The sequence below is a fragment of the Chiloscyllium punctatum genome, chromosome 31 (assembly GCF_047496795.1).
Source record: "Chiloscyllium punctatum isolate Juve2018m chromosome 31, sChiPun1.3, whole genome shotgun sequence".
Lineage (NCBI taxonomy): Eukaryota > Metazoa > Chordata > Chondrichthyes > Orectolobiformes > Hemiscylliidae > Chiloscyllium > Chiloscyllium punctatum.
Genome location: NC_092769.1, coordinates 51,992,911 through 52,010,431, shown reverse-complemented (window position 1 = coordinate 52,010,431; position 17,521 = coordinate 51,992,911). Strand labels below are relative to the sequence as shown.

At 44.1% G+C, this 17,521-nt stretch overlaps 1 long non-coding RNA gene across 1 annotated transcript in view; it reads right to left on the bottom strand.

Annotated features, from left to right (window-relative positions):
- Positions 1 to 12,231, bottom strand: part of LOC140456829 (uncharacterized) — a 33,842-nt gene extending 21,611 nt beyond the window's left edge. The window contains exon 1 of the long non-coding RNA XR_011953166.1: positions 12,117 to 12,231. This is a non-coding gene — a long non-coding RNA (uncharacterized lncRNA). The remainder of the gene's footprint in view (positions 1 to 12,116) is intronic.
- Between the last annotated feature and the right edge of the window lie 5,290 nt (positions 12,232 to 17,521).

Genomic DNA, 17,521 nt, shown 5'->3' with positions numbered 1-17,521 from the left:
ATAGGGAGGTCTTGCTAAAACGATGCAAGGTACAAGTCAGACCACACCTAGATTATATTGAACAGTATGCGTGCCCTAAGGAAAGACATTCTTGAATTGGAGGCAGGCCAGGGAAGGTTCACTCGGTTGATCCTGGAGATGGCAGGATTTTCCAATGTGAAGAGGTAGAGTAGATTGCCCTTGAACCTAATGGATTTTGAAGAATGGGAAAGAAATTGAATGAAACATCCTGGATTCTGAGGGGCTTTGACAGGGTAGATGTCGTTAAGTTAGAAAATCGAACAGGACAGCAGAGTAATAGGCCCTTCGGCCCACCATGGCTGTGCTGACCATGATGATATTCTAAACTAATCCCATCTGCCTGCACATGGGCGATATCCCTCTATTCTCTCCCTATTTTTGTCTAAATGCCACTTCAAAACTTTGCTCTCATTGCCACCTCTCCCACCTCCTGAGCAGCTTCCACCCTCTCGATAAAGACAACTGGCCTCATTCATCTCACTTAAAACTTCTCATTCTCACCTTAAACAGATGTGCCCTAGTATTTGATATTTCTACATTAGAAGAAGGATTCCAACTATCCACACTATTCATGCCTCTCCTAATGCTATATACCTGTACCAGGTCACCCCTCAGTCTCCGATACTCACGCAAAACAATCCAACTGTGTCCAACCTCCTAACAGTAAACACATTCTCATCCAGGCAACATTCTGCCAACCCTCTGTTGCACGCTCGCCAAAGCCTCCACATCCTTCCTGTGGTGTGTCAACGAGAATGACACGCAACCTTCCAAACATGGCCGACTGAAGATTCATTCAGTCACAACATGACATGCAAACGTCTGTACTCAATACTGTGCACCAATAAAGGTAAGCATACCATAATCCTCCTCGACCACCACATCCTGTTGTGTTGTTATTTTGAGGGAGGTATGGATTTGCTTCCAATGTCTCTCTGTTTATCAATGTATCCAACTCGTCAATTAGTGTACTTCTCTCTTCCATTTGACTTCATAAATGCATGACTTCACACTTGTCCCGATGAAATTCGATTTGCGATTTCTCTGCACAACGTTCCAGCTGATCTACATATTGCTGCAACCTTGAACACTCTTCCTCACTATCCACAATTCCCCTCACTGTCCCTAATCATTACATGCCTTTCTGAATGTCGTCTGCAAAATTACCACTCAAACTGCTGACCTTTTCATCTGAATCACAGATATAAATTACACACAGACATCGCGGAACTGATCCTTGTGAAACATCATTGGCCACAGACGTCCAATCAGAAATTGACCACCCCACATGCCTCTGTCTACTATCACCAAGAAAATATTGTATCCAACTTACCAACGAGCATGGATTGTGATTTGATCTTCCACATCCCCCTTGCTATTTGGAATCTGTCCATTCAAACTGACTCTATATTTTTATTCCCAGATTAAATTGACTGTCTCACTAATGCACTGACTGCGTCCAGTCTTCACAACAAAACGGACCTTGTTTGGTTGTTTGCTGATCCTGCCTAAATCCCTACAATCCCTCGATAATCACATTCCTGTCATGATCATTCTGCAGCCACATCTCCACAATTACAGTTCGATCATATCTGTTCCCTTCAGTTAATGCTGTCATTCCATCTGCCTTGTTGCAAATGCATGGCGCGTGTCACCGAGAGAGGGCCTTTGAGGGATGGTTAGAGGTCACAGACTGGGAGAGATGTTTGGGTGTGCGACGATGTTGCAGGGTTAAACATAGTTACAGTTGCTACAGAAAGTTCGCAGGAGAAAACATTTTATTGTTTGGAGGAAGTTAGAGAGATAAAGCGTCTTTGATTAGACTTCAGAGATAGGGATGTGTGTAGGGTTGTGGATCGTTACATGGTCTATGTTGATCAGGGTGTAGAAACATTCACAGGATTCCAGGATGTCGTACATTTAACAACAGTTGTGGGATCTGGAGAACATCACAGTGAGAGGGAGAATGATATTGATGGGAGAATATTACAGGGAAAGGGTGGGTGGTATGGACTGGAGAATGTTGCAAACACATGGAAGATGATATAGACTGGAGAATGTTGCACGGATAGGGAGGAAGGTGTAGACTGGATACAGTTACAAGGAGAGATGATTTTATGCACTGGAAGGTATGTCAGAGAGAGTGAGCGGTGTGCATGCCACAAGATATGACAGGGATAGGGAAGATTGTAGAGACTGGAGGAGACAGTCGTACAGAGGCTTGTGAGAGACCAGATTCACTTATGAGCATAGGATGTGCTACAGTGAGCAGACCCTTTTGCAGATATAAATGAGGATACAATGGCCACAAAGCAGTCACACCTATACATAGGTATATAGGAACTGAAGGAATTGAAGAGATTACACAGACTAGGAGTGTTGTATGCAGTGGAGAAGATTAACCTGATAGGGAAGCTTTTAGAGACTCAGCAACGTTAGGAAATAATGGGAGTTGCAATGGTGAGAGCAGGTTTCAACAATTCGGAGGATAGAGACCTGAAGGAGCTTTGACAGATAGCGATGGTACAGTAAAGGGAATTGTAGTGGCTTCCGTTTCTTAAGCAATCCATAAGCACTTAAAATAGCCTGTTTGACATGTGCATTATCTCTCGACCATTCATCAGACAGTGCTGCAAATACTTCACTGGCTGTGCCTACCAGCTTAGACTGAACTAGCATTACCCAGAAGACCTCGGGCCACTCGACCTGTCTATGCAATTTTTCAAATGAAATACAGAGTTCCTTGACAGTAGAGTCACAGGGAGTTAGGATAGTGAAGAAGGCGCTTGGTATGCATTCCTTTATTGGTCAGAGTATTGAGTACAGGAGTTGGGAGGTCAAGTTGCGGCTGTACAAGACAGTGGTTAGGCCACTTTTGGAATGCTGCATGCAACTGTGTTCTACTTCCGATCGGAAGGATTTTGTGAAACTTGAAAGGGTCCAGAAAAAATTTACAAGGATGTTGCAAGGGTTGAGCTAGAGGGAGAGTTTGAACAGGTGATGGTTGTTTTTACTGGAGAGTCGGAGGCTGAGGGTGACCTTATCGAGGTTTATAAAATCAAGAGGGGCATGGATAGGGTAAAGAGACAAAGTCTTTCTCCTGGGGTGTGTGAGTCCAAAATTATAGGGCGAGGTTTAGGGTGAGAGTAGAAAGATATAAAAGATAAAAAGGGGCAACTTTTTTCACGGAGAGGATAGTACATATATGGAATGAGCTGCCAGAAAAAGTGGTGGAGGCTAGTACAACTGCAACAGTTAAAAGGCATCTGGATGGGGATATGAATAGGAAGGGTTTAGAGGGAGATGGACCGAGTGCTAGCAGGTGGGACTACATTGGGTTGGGATATCTGATCTGCAGGATGGGACCATGAATGGGTTGTGGAACCTGGAGGATGTTATGATTTGAACCACAGGTAACGTTTGATTGGATCTTACAGATGGTACAATTGCAACATTTAAGAAGAATTTGGATGGATATATGAATAGAAAGGGTTTGGAGGAAGATAGGCCAGGTACTGGCAGGTGGGAGTAGATTGGGTTGGAATATCCTGTCGGCATGGCCGGGTTGGAATGAAGGGTCTGTTTCCATGCTGTACATCTCTATGACTGTAAGATTGACTGAATGGTCCAATCAAAAATTACCTGTGGTTCAAATCATAATAACCTCCAGGTTCCACAAGCCATCCCCTGTCCCATCCTGCAGGTTCAATGAATCCTGCAACCTCTAACCTATTGCAAGTCCCACGTCCCTTCCGACATTTGTACCATCCTCCAGGTTCTGCAGCCCTTCATTCCTCGTAACATGGCCCAGACTCTCCAACTCCTCCTTCCTCGGCAATGTTCCCCAGAAGAGCACTGGAGGATGGTGGGGGTTACAGAGATATGGAGGGACATCAGGACGGGAGAGTTTTGCAGACATTAGGAATATATGGACTTGAGGAGGTTTCACAGTTTATGAGTGTTGTAGGACTGGAGGAACTTACAAAGATAGGGATAGTTTTAGATTGGAAGATTCTGCAGGGTGGGTGCTGACAATGAAAAGATATCACATATATAGTGGGCCTTGTAGGAACTGTATTGAAAGAGTCACAGACATTGGAATGACTTCTGCAGATTGGGAGTATTACAGGGACTGAGAGGATTATAGGGTCACCACAGATTGATCGTGTCTTTAAGAATATGTAGATACGGAAATCTTAAACCCAATACATGCAGTCTTCATTTCAAGACCAGAGCCTTATTATCCCTCATCAGGCAAGGATCCCTAACCCTGCCAGCTTTTCCCTTTCCCCCAATGGGGCACACTGGTCCTGGATTCTTGAGATCACAGTTTGAAAAGCCTCCCATTTGCCAGTTGTTCCTTTTCCTTCAAACAGACTCACCCAATCGATTAGAATCATAATGTGGAGGTGCTGGTGTCGGACTGGGGATGTACTAAGTTAAAAATCACCCGACACTCGGTTCCAGTCTAACCGGTTTATTTGAAAGCACTAGCTTTCAGAGCACTGCTTCTTCATCAGGTGGTTGGGGAGTACAATCCTAAGGTACAGAATTTATAGCAACAGGATGGCAGTGTCATGGAATATAATATCAAACAAATTTAGTTTCAGCCTTTCATCTGTTACAGTGATCACCAGCACTTTCAAAGCGAGTTGGATTATAACTGGGCGTTGTGCAATTTTAAATTCACGGCATTGACACTGGCCAGATCCTGCAGAATGGCCCCAAACCTGGCCCTGTTCCAGTTTTCCTCTTCAGTCTGTGGACCTGCTGATCTTTTTCCAATACTATGTTAAAACAAAGACAGTTGTGGGCACTGGACCCAAAGTGCTCTCTGAATGATACTTCAGTCACTTGCCCGACCTCGTTTTATGAGGAGAGGTCTAGTGTTACACTTGCCTTAGTACAGTAGGGCCCTCTGCATATTGATTTAGGAACCTTCCTTGGACACTTTTGAAAAATTGCTCTCCGTCCAGGTCTTTTTATACTCAAGGTGACCCAGTCAATACAGGGAATATTAAAATCTCCAGCCTGCACTCCTCTATTATTCCTATAGTTATATGCAATCTCTCTACACAGCTGCTCCTCTGGTATCTGTTGGATCTACAACAGTCTACAATACAGTCCCAACAAAGTGACCATCCCCCTTCTTTCTAACTTCTAACCATGTGGAATATTAAATGAATATATGTTTTAAAAATTGGAATTAACAATCCATAAATAAGTATTGATAAAAATCCAAACACTTGACCTTCAGAGAAAGACAACAGTTCACTCTCATGTGGTCTGCACCACATCCGCACAGCAAAGTGTTTGCCTCTCAATGACCCTGTGAAATGGGCGAGCCAGCTGCTTAGCTCAAGGGCAGCAAGGGATGGGCAATAAAGGCTGGTCAGCCAGAGACACCCACATCCCATACCTGATTTTTAAAAAAATCCATTCAGATTGGTCCCAGCACAGTTCCAGTGGAACAATGTCCTGGCCAATCACGTTGGTAGATTTATGGACAGGGCTTTAAACTGACAGAGAGGATCGAGGGACAGGCTTCAGGTGAAAGGAGCTTTCCAAATCCAAAGAGAAAACGTGAAGCATCAGAGCAGCATGGGAATGTGACTGAAGACAACAGAAAGGAACAGGATGGGACAAAGCTTAACTAAAACTGTTGATCAGCAAATCCATTTGTGACAGGAAATTGTGGAAACGAGTAAATTATGTTTTTTATTAATGCACAAAGTCTCTGCAACAAGGTAGATGGATTTGTGACACAGAGATAAAAGAGATTTAGACACCAGAGAGATGTGGTTACAGGGCGAACAAAAGGTGGAACATAAATATTCAATGGTTCACAACCTTGTGCAAATTCAGGCAAAATGGACGACGCTAACAATAATGGGTAAGAAAGGCATTACAGAGAAAGCATTTGGCATCTGATCATGAAGTCGAGTCAGTCTGAATGTAAATTCTGGCTACTACTTGCCAAAGACACAAGCAGCAGAACAGTTTTAGACCATCCACCGAACAGCATTTCATGGCTCATCACTGCAATAAATAGGAATTCATTGGAATGTTTAATACAGGCATGGTGAACATTTAGCGAAACATCAACATTCGCAAAGTCTGGGAGAATCACACTGACAACAGTGATATTGGAAGAGGAGTTCAGAGAATTTTTTTCAGTGTTTTTTAGAAAAACACATTGTGCAACTGGCGAGGGACGTAACTATCTCAGAGAGACTGTTGTGTGATAAAACATAGTGAATGAGTAATGTCACCTGGAGAGATCCTCAGGGAAATTGTGATAAAGTGCAGTTTAAAGAAATATAAAGTTTTAAAGTGAATCACAGAAAGGACAAGCTACAACTAGAAACAAAAATAGCCAATTACATGAGTTGGAGAGGAGAACTGACCAAGATAAACAGGCTAAACAGACTGAAATATGTGCCTGTAAATGAACAGTAGAAAACATTTGAAGGAACAGTTTAAAATACTCAACAAAAGGACATTCCAATGAAACAGACAAAAACTCAGCAAGAAATCCCCACCAGTCCCTCACTCAGGACAAAATGGATCATATTAGATTATGAGGCTGAGAAGATCACCACAAAATACTTAAAATCCTGAAGTGAGAGAGAGTTTTAGAGTAAGTTTTAAAGGGATTGCAATGGGTCTGCTAGCAGGAGGAGGGCAGTGGGAAGGGGAATCGTTGTCAAGGTTGATTGACACGATACGAACAGGGAGAGGTGAAGGTGTTGGAGGTGGTGAGAGTGTTACTGAGAGTGGTCAGGGCCTGAACGGTGTTACAAAGCCAGTACGGATTGCTACAGCTGGAGGGGTTTGCAGAGGTAGGGAGGGAAATATGTATTTTTATTTATTCATTCATGGGATGTGGGTGTCACTGCCTGGACCAGTATTCTTTGACCCCATGCTAATTACCCAGAGATTGTTGGGGCCCTGGTGGATAAATATAATACTTTGCTGGAAACAGGTGAAGTGCTGAATGACTGGAGGATCGCTAATGTGGTTCCTTTGTTCAAGAAGGGCAGCAGGGATAGGCCAGGTAATTACAGAGCAGATAGTCTGACAGCAGGGGAAGGGTAATTATTGGAAACAACTGTGAGGATGAATCAACACTTGCAAAGGTAAGGATCAACTCGGTTTAGTCATCACGGATTTGGCAGAGGAAGATACTGTCTGAGGAATACAGTTCCGTTTTTTTGATATTGTGCTTAAGTATATTGATGAGGGCAGTGCAGATGATGTGGTTTATATGGACTTGACTAACTCCTTAAACAAGATCTAACATGGAAGGCTGGTCCAAAAGGACTGGGTTCCAAGGCAAGTTGGCAAATTGGATGCAAAATTGGTGGATAGAATACTTTCACCACCGGGTGTACCACAGGGATCTGTGCATGAACCATTGAACATTAATAACTCGGATGTGAAAGCAGAAGGTATCATTAGTCGGTTTGCAGATGACATGAAAGGTGAGGGTGTTGTTCACAGTGAGGAGGATGGTCTCCGTCTGCAGTCTGATGTCGATTGGATGATAATCTAAGCAGAGTTTAGTTCTGATTGAAGTGAGGGAATACTCTGTGGGAGGTACGATAAGCGAAGGACAGACATAATGAACGGTATGTCCTTGCGGAGTACTGAGGAATACAGGGACCATGGTGGACAAGTGCATAGATCCCTGAAGGTGTCAGCACAGGGAGTCAGGGTGGGAAAGGCACCTCAACTGGGAGCAGGAGAAGGACCCATATCCTGGTGGGGTGAATTGCTAGAGCTGCTTGAGAGGATATAACCTGGTCTGGCAGGGTGTTGGACGTTAAATAAACGTAAGGCCAGTAAGAAGATTGAGGCTGGTGCACGAGTTAAAGACAGCAATTTCAGCCGACAAGGCAGGCAAGAACATAGCAGGGAATGGGGGAAAACTGATGATTAAACTGCATTTATTTCAATGCAAGGGGCCAGACAGCTAAGGAAGATGAACTCAGGGCATGGATTGGAACATGGGACTGGGATATTATAGTTATTACAGAAACACAGCTGAAGGAGGGACAGGGCTGACAGTTCATTGTTTCAAGTTAGAGATGCTACAGGAAGGGGAGGCAAGAGAGGACGTGTGGTGGTGGGTGTTGATTGCATGAATCATCACAGCAGTACTTAGGGAGGATATTCCTGTGGGATCGCCCAGTGAAGCTATTTTAGTGGAACAGAGAAATAAGAATGGGTCATCACTTTAATACGATCAGACTGCTGAGCCTGAGTAATCTTTGGCAGACTGAGGAACAAATATGTCGGGACATCTTAAATATCAACCATAATAATAGGGCTGTTATGGTTGGGGTTTTTAAACTTTCCAAACCTAGACTGGGACTGCCAGTGTTCAGTGTTTGCAAGGGAGGAATTTGGTAATTGTGTTCCAGAAAACTCCCAATCAATATGTAAATGGCCTGAAAAGAGAAAGGGGCAAAACCTGACCTCCCCTTGGGAAACAAGGTCGGGAAAGGGACTGAGATGTGAGTGGGAAAGCGTTTCGCCAAAGTGACCACAGTTCTAGTAGTTTGAAAACAGCTTTGGAAAAGGACAGGCCTGGTCCACAGTGCAAGTTATAAAATGGAGCCTGACCAATCTTGATCGTATTAGACAGGAACTTTCAAAATGTGATTGGGGAAGGGAATTATTTACAGGGAAAGGGAAGTTTGGAAAGTGAAAATATTTTAAAAGTGAGATAAACTGATCGATCAGCGCCAGCATTTTCCTGTTTGTGTGCAGCTCAATGCTGACAGCATTCGGAAACACTGGCTGTAAATTGAGGGTCTGGTCAAGGAAAAGGGGGCACATGTCAGGTATAACCAGCTGGATCAAGGGAATTCCTGAGGATATACAGGGGCTGTAGGAATACACTGAGTTGAAAACAGGAATGGGGAAAGGTTAAATGAAATAGTCTCAGCAGAGAAGGAAAGGGGAATCCAAAAGTGATTGTAGCTGTATATTAAGTGTGCATAAGTAACTCAGGACAAAATAGTGTCCATTAAAGATCAATGAGGCCATCGATGTGTGGAACTGCAGGATATTTGCTAAGATCCTCAACAATTTGTTCACTCCAGAACTTACTGTGGGTAAAGACTGGGGAACTCAGGGAACAAGAGTAATACGTTAGACCACAATTGGAGTTCTCTGCAATTCCAGTCTCTCTGCGACAGGAAGGATGTTGTGAAACTTGAAAGGGCTCAGAAAAGATTGACAAGATATTGCCCGGGTTGTTGCTGAATAAGCTGGGGTTACTGTCACTGGAGAATCGGAGACTGAGGGATGACCTTACAGAGGTTTATATAAACATGAGGGGTATGGATAGGGTAAGCATACAAGGCCTTTTCCCAGAGGTTGGGGAGCCCAAAACTAGAGGGCATAAGTTTAAGGTTAGAGGTAAATGGTTTACAGAGGGACTGAAGGGACAGCTTCTTCACACACATGGTGATGTGTGTATGGAATGAACTGAGAGAGAAAGTAATGGAGACTGATACAATTACAACATTTAAAAGGTATTTGGATGGGCATCTGAATAGTAAGGCTGTAGACGTATATGGGCCAAATGCTGGAAAAGGGAATGGATTTATTTAGAATTTCTGGTAAGTCTGGACGAGTTGGGGACCGAAGGGTCTGTTTCTATGCTGTATATCTCTATGACTTGAAAAGGATGCATGTTATAAAAGAGGTGGTGCTGGAGGTTTTAAAACACAAAGCTTTGGCAAGTCCCAGAACCTGATTAAGTGTATCACAGGACACTGTGGGATGCTAGGGAAGAAATTGTGGAGCCCCTAGCAAAGGTATGTGTACTACTGACAGCCATGTGTGATGGGCAGGCAGGCTGGAGGGTGGCATCATGGACAGTGAAGGATGTTTTCTGAGATTACAAAGGGATCTTGATGAAGGGAGTGAATGGGCTGAAAAACTAGAGATGGAATTCAATCTGAATAAATATGAGGTAATGCATTTTGTAAAACAAACAAGGGTAGAGCTTATACAATTAATGTTAAGGCCTCGGTTAGTGTTTTAGAGCAGAGGGACCTCCGGGGTCAGGTACATAATTCTTGAAGTTTGCATCACAGGAGGGATAAGACAGTGCTTGGCATGCCTGACTATTGCTCAGTCCATTGAGTGGAGGATTTGGGACGTCATGCTGAGATTGCACAGACATTTGTGAGGCCTGTTCTGCAATACTCTGTCCAGTTCTGGTCGCCCAGTTTACAGGGAGGATATTATTAAGCTGCAGGGGGTTCAGAAGAGATTTACCAGGATATTGCTGGGTATGGAAGGCTTGAGATCTGAAAAATGGCTGGATAGGCTGAATCTTTTTTCACTGGAGCCTGGAGGTTGAGACATGATGCTATAAACGTTTGTGAAAAAAAATGACGTACATAGATCAATTTAATGGTAGTTGCCTTTTCCTCAGGATGGGGGAGTCTCAAGAGGAGGGGCCACATTTTTAAGGTTAGCGGAGAGAGATGGTCAAAAAAAAAGATATGGGGCAATTTGCTACACAGAGGGTGGTTTGAGTGTGGAATGTACCTCCTGAGAAAGGGGTTGATGTGGGTACAATTACAACATTTAAAAGATATTTGGATAAACAGGTGAATAGGGAAGGGTTGGAGTGATATGGGCCAGCAACAGGCAGCTGGGAAGAGTTTAGTTTTAGATGATGGTCGGTATCAACTGAAGGGTCAGTTTCCATGCTGTATGGCTCTATGACAAGAATATGGTTTGATTCCATTATTGAAGAAAGGATCAGGGCTGGGTCCACTGATGGGCATCATCGACATAAACGACTTGGTTGAAAATATAGGAGTGATTGTGCGAAAGTTTGTTGATGATCAAATGAATGGTGTCGTGGGCAGTAAATACGGTTATCAAAGGGGATCTTGACCAACTGTGCCAGTGGGCCAAGGAATGAAAGATGGAGTTTAATTCAGGTGTTGGATTTTGTTAAGATAAACCAGGGAGGACTTATACAGTTAATGGAAGGGCTCTGCCAGGGTTGTCGAACAGAGAGAGAGAGAGACCAGGGGGTGCAAGTTACATTGTTCCTTGGAAGTGGCATCACAGGTGGACAGGGTGGGGAAAGCGACATTTGGCACATTTGCCGACATTGGCCAGCACTTTGTTACATACGTTGGAGATATTTGTAACATTGTCCTAAATATTTCCCTTGGGCAGAGGAGGCCACGGGGTGACCCTAAGAATGGTGAATAACCAAGGGTAGGTGAGTCCAAAACTAGAGGGTATAAACAGGAGGTGAGAGAGCAAGGATTTAAAGAGAGAGCTGAGGGGGAACATTATCCACAGAGGATGATGCATAGACGGAATAGACTGCTTCAGGCACATGTGAGAAACAAGAACAATTGTACAGCATGGAAAAGACATTCGGGCAGGTACCTGAAGAGGAGAAGGTTTGAAGAGATAAGGTCCAAATGCAGGCAAATGAGACTCATTCAGTTTCGGTAACATGGGCAGCATTGAGGAGTTGGACCACAGGTTCTGTTTCCGTGCTGTATCACTCTGTATCCAGCTAAAGCGGATTAGTGTACCAAAATAAGGCATGTTGGAGACACTGAAGCAAGTTACAGCGATGGGGATGGTAGTCTGGAATGCAGTACATTTCAAATATGTGGAGGGAGTATCGGGAAGGGAGGAGGTTCCAGGGACAGGGACTATTGTAGGAGTTAAAAATGACTGAAGACACTGGTGCACAAGCCATGCCACAGATACAGTGTTGCAGAGTAGTGAGTCTTAGTACAGTGTTGGAGGGAGAACACAGAACAGAAAGATCCCAGGCAGCATTCCCAACCAGTTGTCGGAGGCCTCCTCTCCCCTCTGTCGTACTGATGCTCATGAAGACAGCACAGGACTGGATTGATAACTATGAACTCCCGATGCGGTCTCAGTGCAACATAAGTTAAAGTAGATGTGGTGATTGAGTCTGGGGTGCGTCTATACTGTGCTCCCCCTCCAGCACTGTATCTGTGTCATGTCTTGTTAGCGATGTTTGGAGCACTCTCATTGCTCTCTGCTCTGTGCACTGTGAGTGATCTTACCTCCCTCCAGGATTTATTGAAGGCTCCAGATCTCCCTTCCCTTTGTCTCTCTGGCTGACCAACCATCTTCAATGAGGTGATGGACGAGACACACAGCAGTTGGGAAGTCTATTGAGTCAGCAACTTCCTGAGTACCTACAGGAGACAGAGAGATAGACAGAATGAGAAATTAGACTGATGCAGTGAGGGTTACACAAGGAGAATGGAAATGAGCCCCACAGATATCTGGAAAATCCCAGTCTCCATCCCTAGCCTGTGCTGTTGCGTCTCTCTGGAGTGGAGAATTCTGTTAGCTCAGGATCTGGAGTAGCTGCAAGAGTGAGAGACGCTGACAGAGGCAGCAATTAGACCCACACAGTGAGGGATACCACATGGAGAGAGACTGAGTGATATCACTGGAGTGCTGGAAGACTTCAGGATCACACAATCATGTTGGAAGAATGGGTTTAGCTTCATGTATCAGTGCTCAGGGATGAGCAACCAGTGAGCAGGTGAAGTGATGGCCGAGTAACATTATTGTTAGGGCATTTGTCCAAAACCTCAGCTAATGATCAGTGGAGGCAGTTTTGAATCTCTTCATAAGATATGGTGGAATTTAAAATCAATAATTTTAAAAATAGCAATGAACAATCCATAAACAAATATGAAACCATTGCTGATGTACAAAGATCACGATTCCCTACAGTGTGGAAACAGGCCTTTCGACCCAACCAGTCCATACCATCCCTCCAAAGATTAACCCACTCAGACCCACCTCCCTCGACCTAATACACCTATCATTATGGGCAATTTAGCATGGCCAATTCACCTGACCTACGCGTCTTTGGACTGTGGGAGGAAACCGGAGCATCTGGAGGCTAATCACGCAGACACGGGGAAAATGTGCAAACTCCACACAGTCGCCTGGGGCTGGAATCGAACCTGGAACAATGGTGCTGTGAGGCAGGAGCGCTAACCACTGAGCCACCGTGCCGCCCACTTGTCCTTTCGAAAACGAGATCTGATCATCCTCATGTGGTCTGCATGACATACCCACGGCAAAGTGTTTGCCTCTCAATTGCCCTCTGAAATGGCCAAGCAAGCTACTCAGCTTATGGGCAGCTAGGGTTGGGCAATAAAGGCTGGTCAGTCAGAGACACCCACATCCCCTACCTGATTTATAAAAAAATCCAATAGGATGGCCCACTGGAACCGTGCTGGGACCAGTGTCCTGGCCAATCATGTCAGTAGGTTTATTAACAGGGCTTTAAACTGATAGAGAGGATGCAGGGACAGGGACCAGGTGAAAGGAGCTTTCCAAATCCAAAGAGAAAAGGTTAAGCATCGGAACAGTATGGGGATGTGGCTGAAGGCAATCAGAAAGGAACAGAAAGGGACAGTGATTAACTAAAACTGTACATCAGTGAATAGGTTTGTGACAGGAAATTGTGGGAAAGAGTAAATTATGTTTTGTTTTTGAATGGACAAAATCTTATCAATAAGGCAGATGGATTTGTGATACTGAGATAAAAGAGGTTTAGAAACTTCGTGAATGAGTAATGTCACCTGGAGAGATCCTCTGCGAGATTGTGATAAAGTGCAATTTAAAGAAATATAAAGTTTTAAAGTGAATCACAGAAACGACAAGCTACAACTAGAAACAAAAATAACCAATGACATGAGTTTGAGAGGAGAACTGACCAAGGTAAATAGGCTAAACAGACTGAAATATGTGCCTGTCAATGAACAGTGGAAAATATTTGAAGGAACAGTGTAAAACACTCAACAAAAGGACATTCCATTGAAACAGACAAATCCTCATCAAGAAATCCCCATCGGTCCCTCACTCAAGCAAAAAGGATCATGTTAGATTATCGGGCTGAGAGGATCACCAAAAAGTACTTAAAATCCTGAAGCGAGAGAATGTTTTAGGAGTAAGTTTTAAAGGGATTGCAAAGGGTCTGCTAGCAGGAGAAGGTCAGAGGGAAGAGGGAATAATTGTCAAGGTTTTATGTCACAAAAGGAACCGGGAGAGGTGAAGGTGCTGGAGGTGGTGAGGGTCTGGTGTCACGTGCAGGCCAGACCAGGTTGGAATGTCAGATGTTCTTCTCTAAAAGACTGAAGTGAACCAGATGAATACTTCCTACTGGTCAACAATGCTTTTATGTTGGCCTCACCAATGTACTGTACAGCCACAACATGACATCCCAACTTCTACTCTCAATGCTCTACCCAAAGAAGGTAAACATCCCAAACGCCTGCTTCACCAGCCTGTCTACCTGTGCCACCACTTACAAAGAACTATGTACCTGCATCCCTGGGTCTCTGACTGACAACACTACCCAGGGCCCGAACATTAACTGTAAAGGCTCCACCTTGGTTTGTTTCACCAAAATAGAACACCTCACAATATCTAATTGAACTCCATCTGCTATTCTTCAGCCCACTATCCCAGTGTACTATTTATCCTGTTGTATCATAGATAACTTTTTTCACTGTCCACTTTTCCAACAATTTCAGTATCACTCAAAAAACTTACCACAAATCCAATATTCCCATCCAAACCCATTTATCCAAATGACAAGCAACAGTGGGCCCACTTCACCGCTGGTCACATGTCTCCAGTCAGAAAGGCAACATGTCTCCCACCACTCTCTGTCTCCTACCATCAAGCCCAATTTTGTATCCAGTGGACTAGCTCCTCCTGAATGCCATATCCTTTTACATTGATCTGAGTTTATTACCCAGTTTACCAGACAGAATGTAGAACACAGAACAGTACAGTACAAGACGCTTCGGCCATGATGCCATGCCCATCTTTTACCCGACTGTAAGATCAAACTAACTTACATACCCTTCATTTTGCCCATCCAAGAGTCTGTTAAAATGTCCCGTTCCACCCACCCACCACACTCTGTGTAAAGAACCTACATCTGAAATCTCCCCTTCCCCATCCTCCAATCACCTTACAATTATGCCCCCTTGTACCATGTATGCCCTGGGATAAAGAGGTCTCTCACTGTTCACTCTATCTTTGCCTCACACCATCTTGTTCACCTCTACCAAATCACACCACACCCTTCTTCACTCCAATGAGAAAAGCCTTAGCTCCCTCAACCTTTCTTCATAAGACCTGCCCTCCAGTCCAGGTAGCATCCTGGTAAATCTCCTCTTTACCCTCTCTAAAGCTTACACATCCTTCCTGTAATGAAGGGAACAACATTGAACACAATATTCTATTGGGATCTAAACAGGGCTGTATAGAGCTGCAGCATAACCTCATGGCTTTAAAACTCAATCCCCCAGCTAATGAAAGTCAATACAACATATTCTTTCTTAACAACACTATCAGCTTGGTGGCAGATTTGATGGATCTCTGGTCATGAAATCCAAGATCCATCTGTTCCTCCACACTATTCAGTATTCTGCCTTTACCCCTGTATTCTGCATTCAAGTCTCACCTTCCAAAATGAATCACTTCACACTTTTCCAGATTTGACTTCATCTGCCACTTCTCAGCCCAGCTCTACATCCTATCAATGTCCCATTGCAACCTCCAGCAGACATCCACACTATTCACCACTCCACCAACCTTCGTGTCATTATCAAACTTACTTACCCACTCTTTCACTCACACATCTAAGTCGTTCATAAAATCACAAAGAGCAGAGACATTTTGACCTCTCCTTGCAGAAACCCACTGGTCACTGAGCTCCAGGCTGAATGCTTTCCATCTGTCATCACCCTCTGTCTTCTATGGGCCAGAAATCCTGTATCCAGACAGGCTGGTTTCCCTGTGTCCCATGCTCTGTACTTTCTCAATGAGCCATAAATCTGTTTTGTCACATTCTCAAAGGATTCAATAAGATTTGTGAGGCATGACCTGTCCCTTACAAAGCCATGCTGACTTCCTCTAATCAAACTATGGTTTTCCAAGGAATCACAAATCCTGTCTCCGAGAGTCCTCTCCAATAATCTGCACATCACAGACAGAAGACTGACAGGTCTGTCATTCCCAGGATTATCTCTATTCCCTTTCTTGAACGACGCATGGCTGATTCATCTAACCTGCACATCTTTGGGCTGTGGGTGGAAACCGGAGCACCTGTCGGAAACCCCCGCAGACATGGAGAGAATGTGCAAACTCCACACAGACAGTCGCCTGGGGCTGGAATTGAAATCGCGTCTCTCATGCTGTGAGGCAGCACTACTAACCACTGAGCCACCGTGCTGCCCGATGTAACTGTCTAGAGCCCTGCTTCTGATCCTTGGTTCCTCAAACTTAAGTTAGCTTCCTTCTTCCTCTTGACTAGATGTTCTACATCCCTTGGAATCTTGTCAAATGATTTGCTGAAGTTCATGTAGACAACGCTGACTGCTCTGCCTTCATCTATCTCTTGGTCAACTCCTCGAAGAGTCAATCTGGTTTGTGAAACACTGTTTCCCACTCACAAAGCCATGCTGACTATCTCTAATCAGCCCTTGCCTTTCCAAATATATGTAGCTCCTTTCTCTCAAAATCTCCTCCAACAACGTACCCAGCACTGGCTCACTGGGCTGTGATTTCCTGACTGCTCCCTGCAGACCTTAAGTGACGGAACAGCATTAGCCACCCTCCAGTCTTCCAACACCTCACTGTGTCTGTTGATAATATAAATATCTCTGTTAGGGACACTGTAATCTCGTCCCCAGATTCCCACAATATTCTAGGATCAACCTAATGAGCTATTGAAGATTGATCTACCTTTATTTGTTTTAAGATTCCAGCACTTTTTCTTCTCTGGTGAGGATTCTTTCCAAAACATCACTATTTATTTCCCCAATTTCCTGAGCTTCCATGTCTTTCTCCACAGTAAATTCTGACAACACTATTTTGTCTAATATCTCACCCACCTCCTGATAGTTAAGGTGCCCTATTCTCTTCCAAGTTACTCTTTGGCCCTTACTGAAACTTGTGTAAAGGTTTCTGATAATTCAAATAAACCGTATTCTCGGTACAATCGCTCATACACCCGTATGTATTCTGCTATTTATATTCACACCAAAAAGACAAAATCCAACAGGTTCAAAAACACATTCTCTTTTTCTTAAAAGTGTTTTCTTAAAAGCTCCCAACCTACTGTCAGGTTAACACTGTTTGGTTTCAGACTGGCAGCAGAAAGAGTTATGGGAGTTCGTGTTTATCAATCTGAAAAATGTAGCTTACAGGTTCAACAGGTAATAGAGGTTTTGGAAATAAGGAGGGTCGTGGGGACTGAAGGACATTATGGAGATAGGGAGTGATGTGGGGACTGTATTAGATTATGGACACAGAGAGTGCAGTGGTGACTGAAGGACATTATGGAGATAGGGAGTGTTGTGGGGCCTGAAAGGGGCCAAAGAGATCTGCAGGGCTGTTGGGCCTGAAGGAGGTTGCACAGATGAGG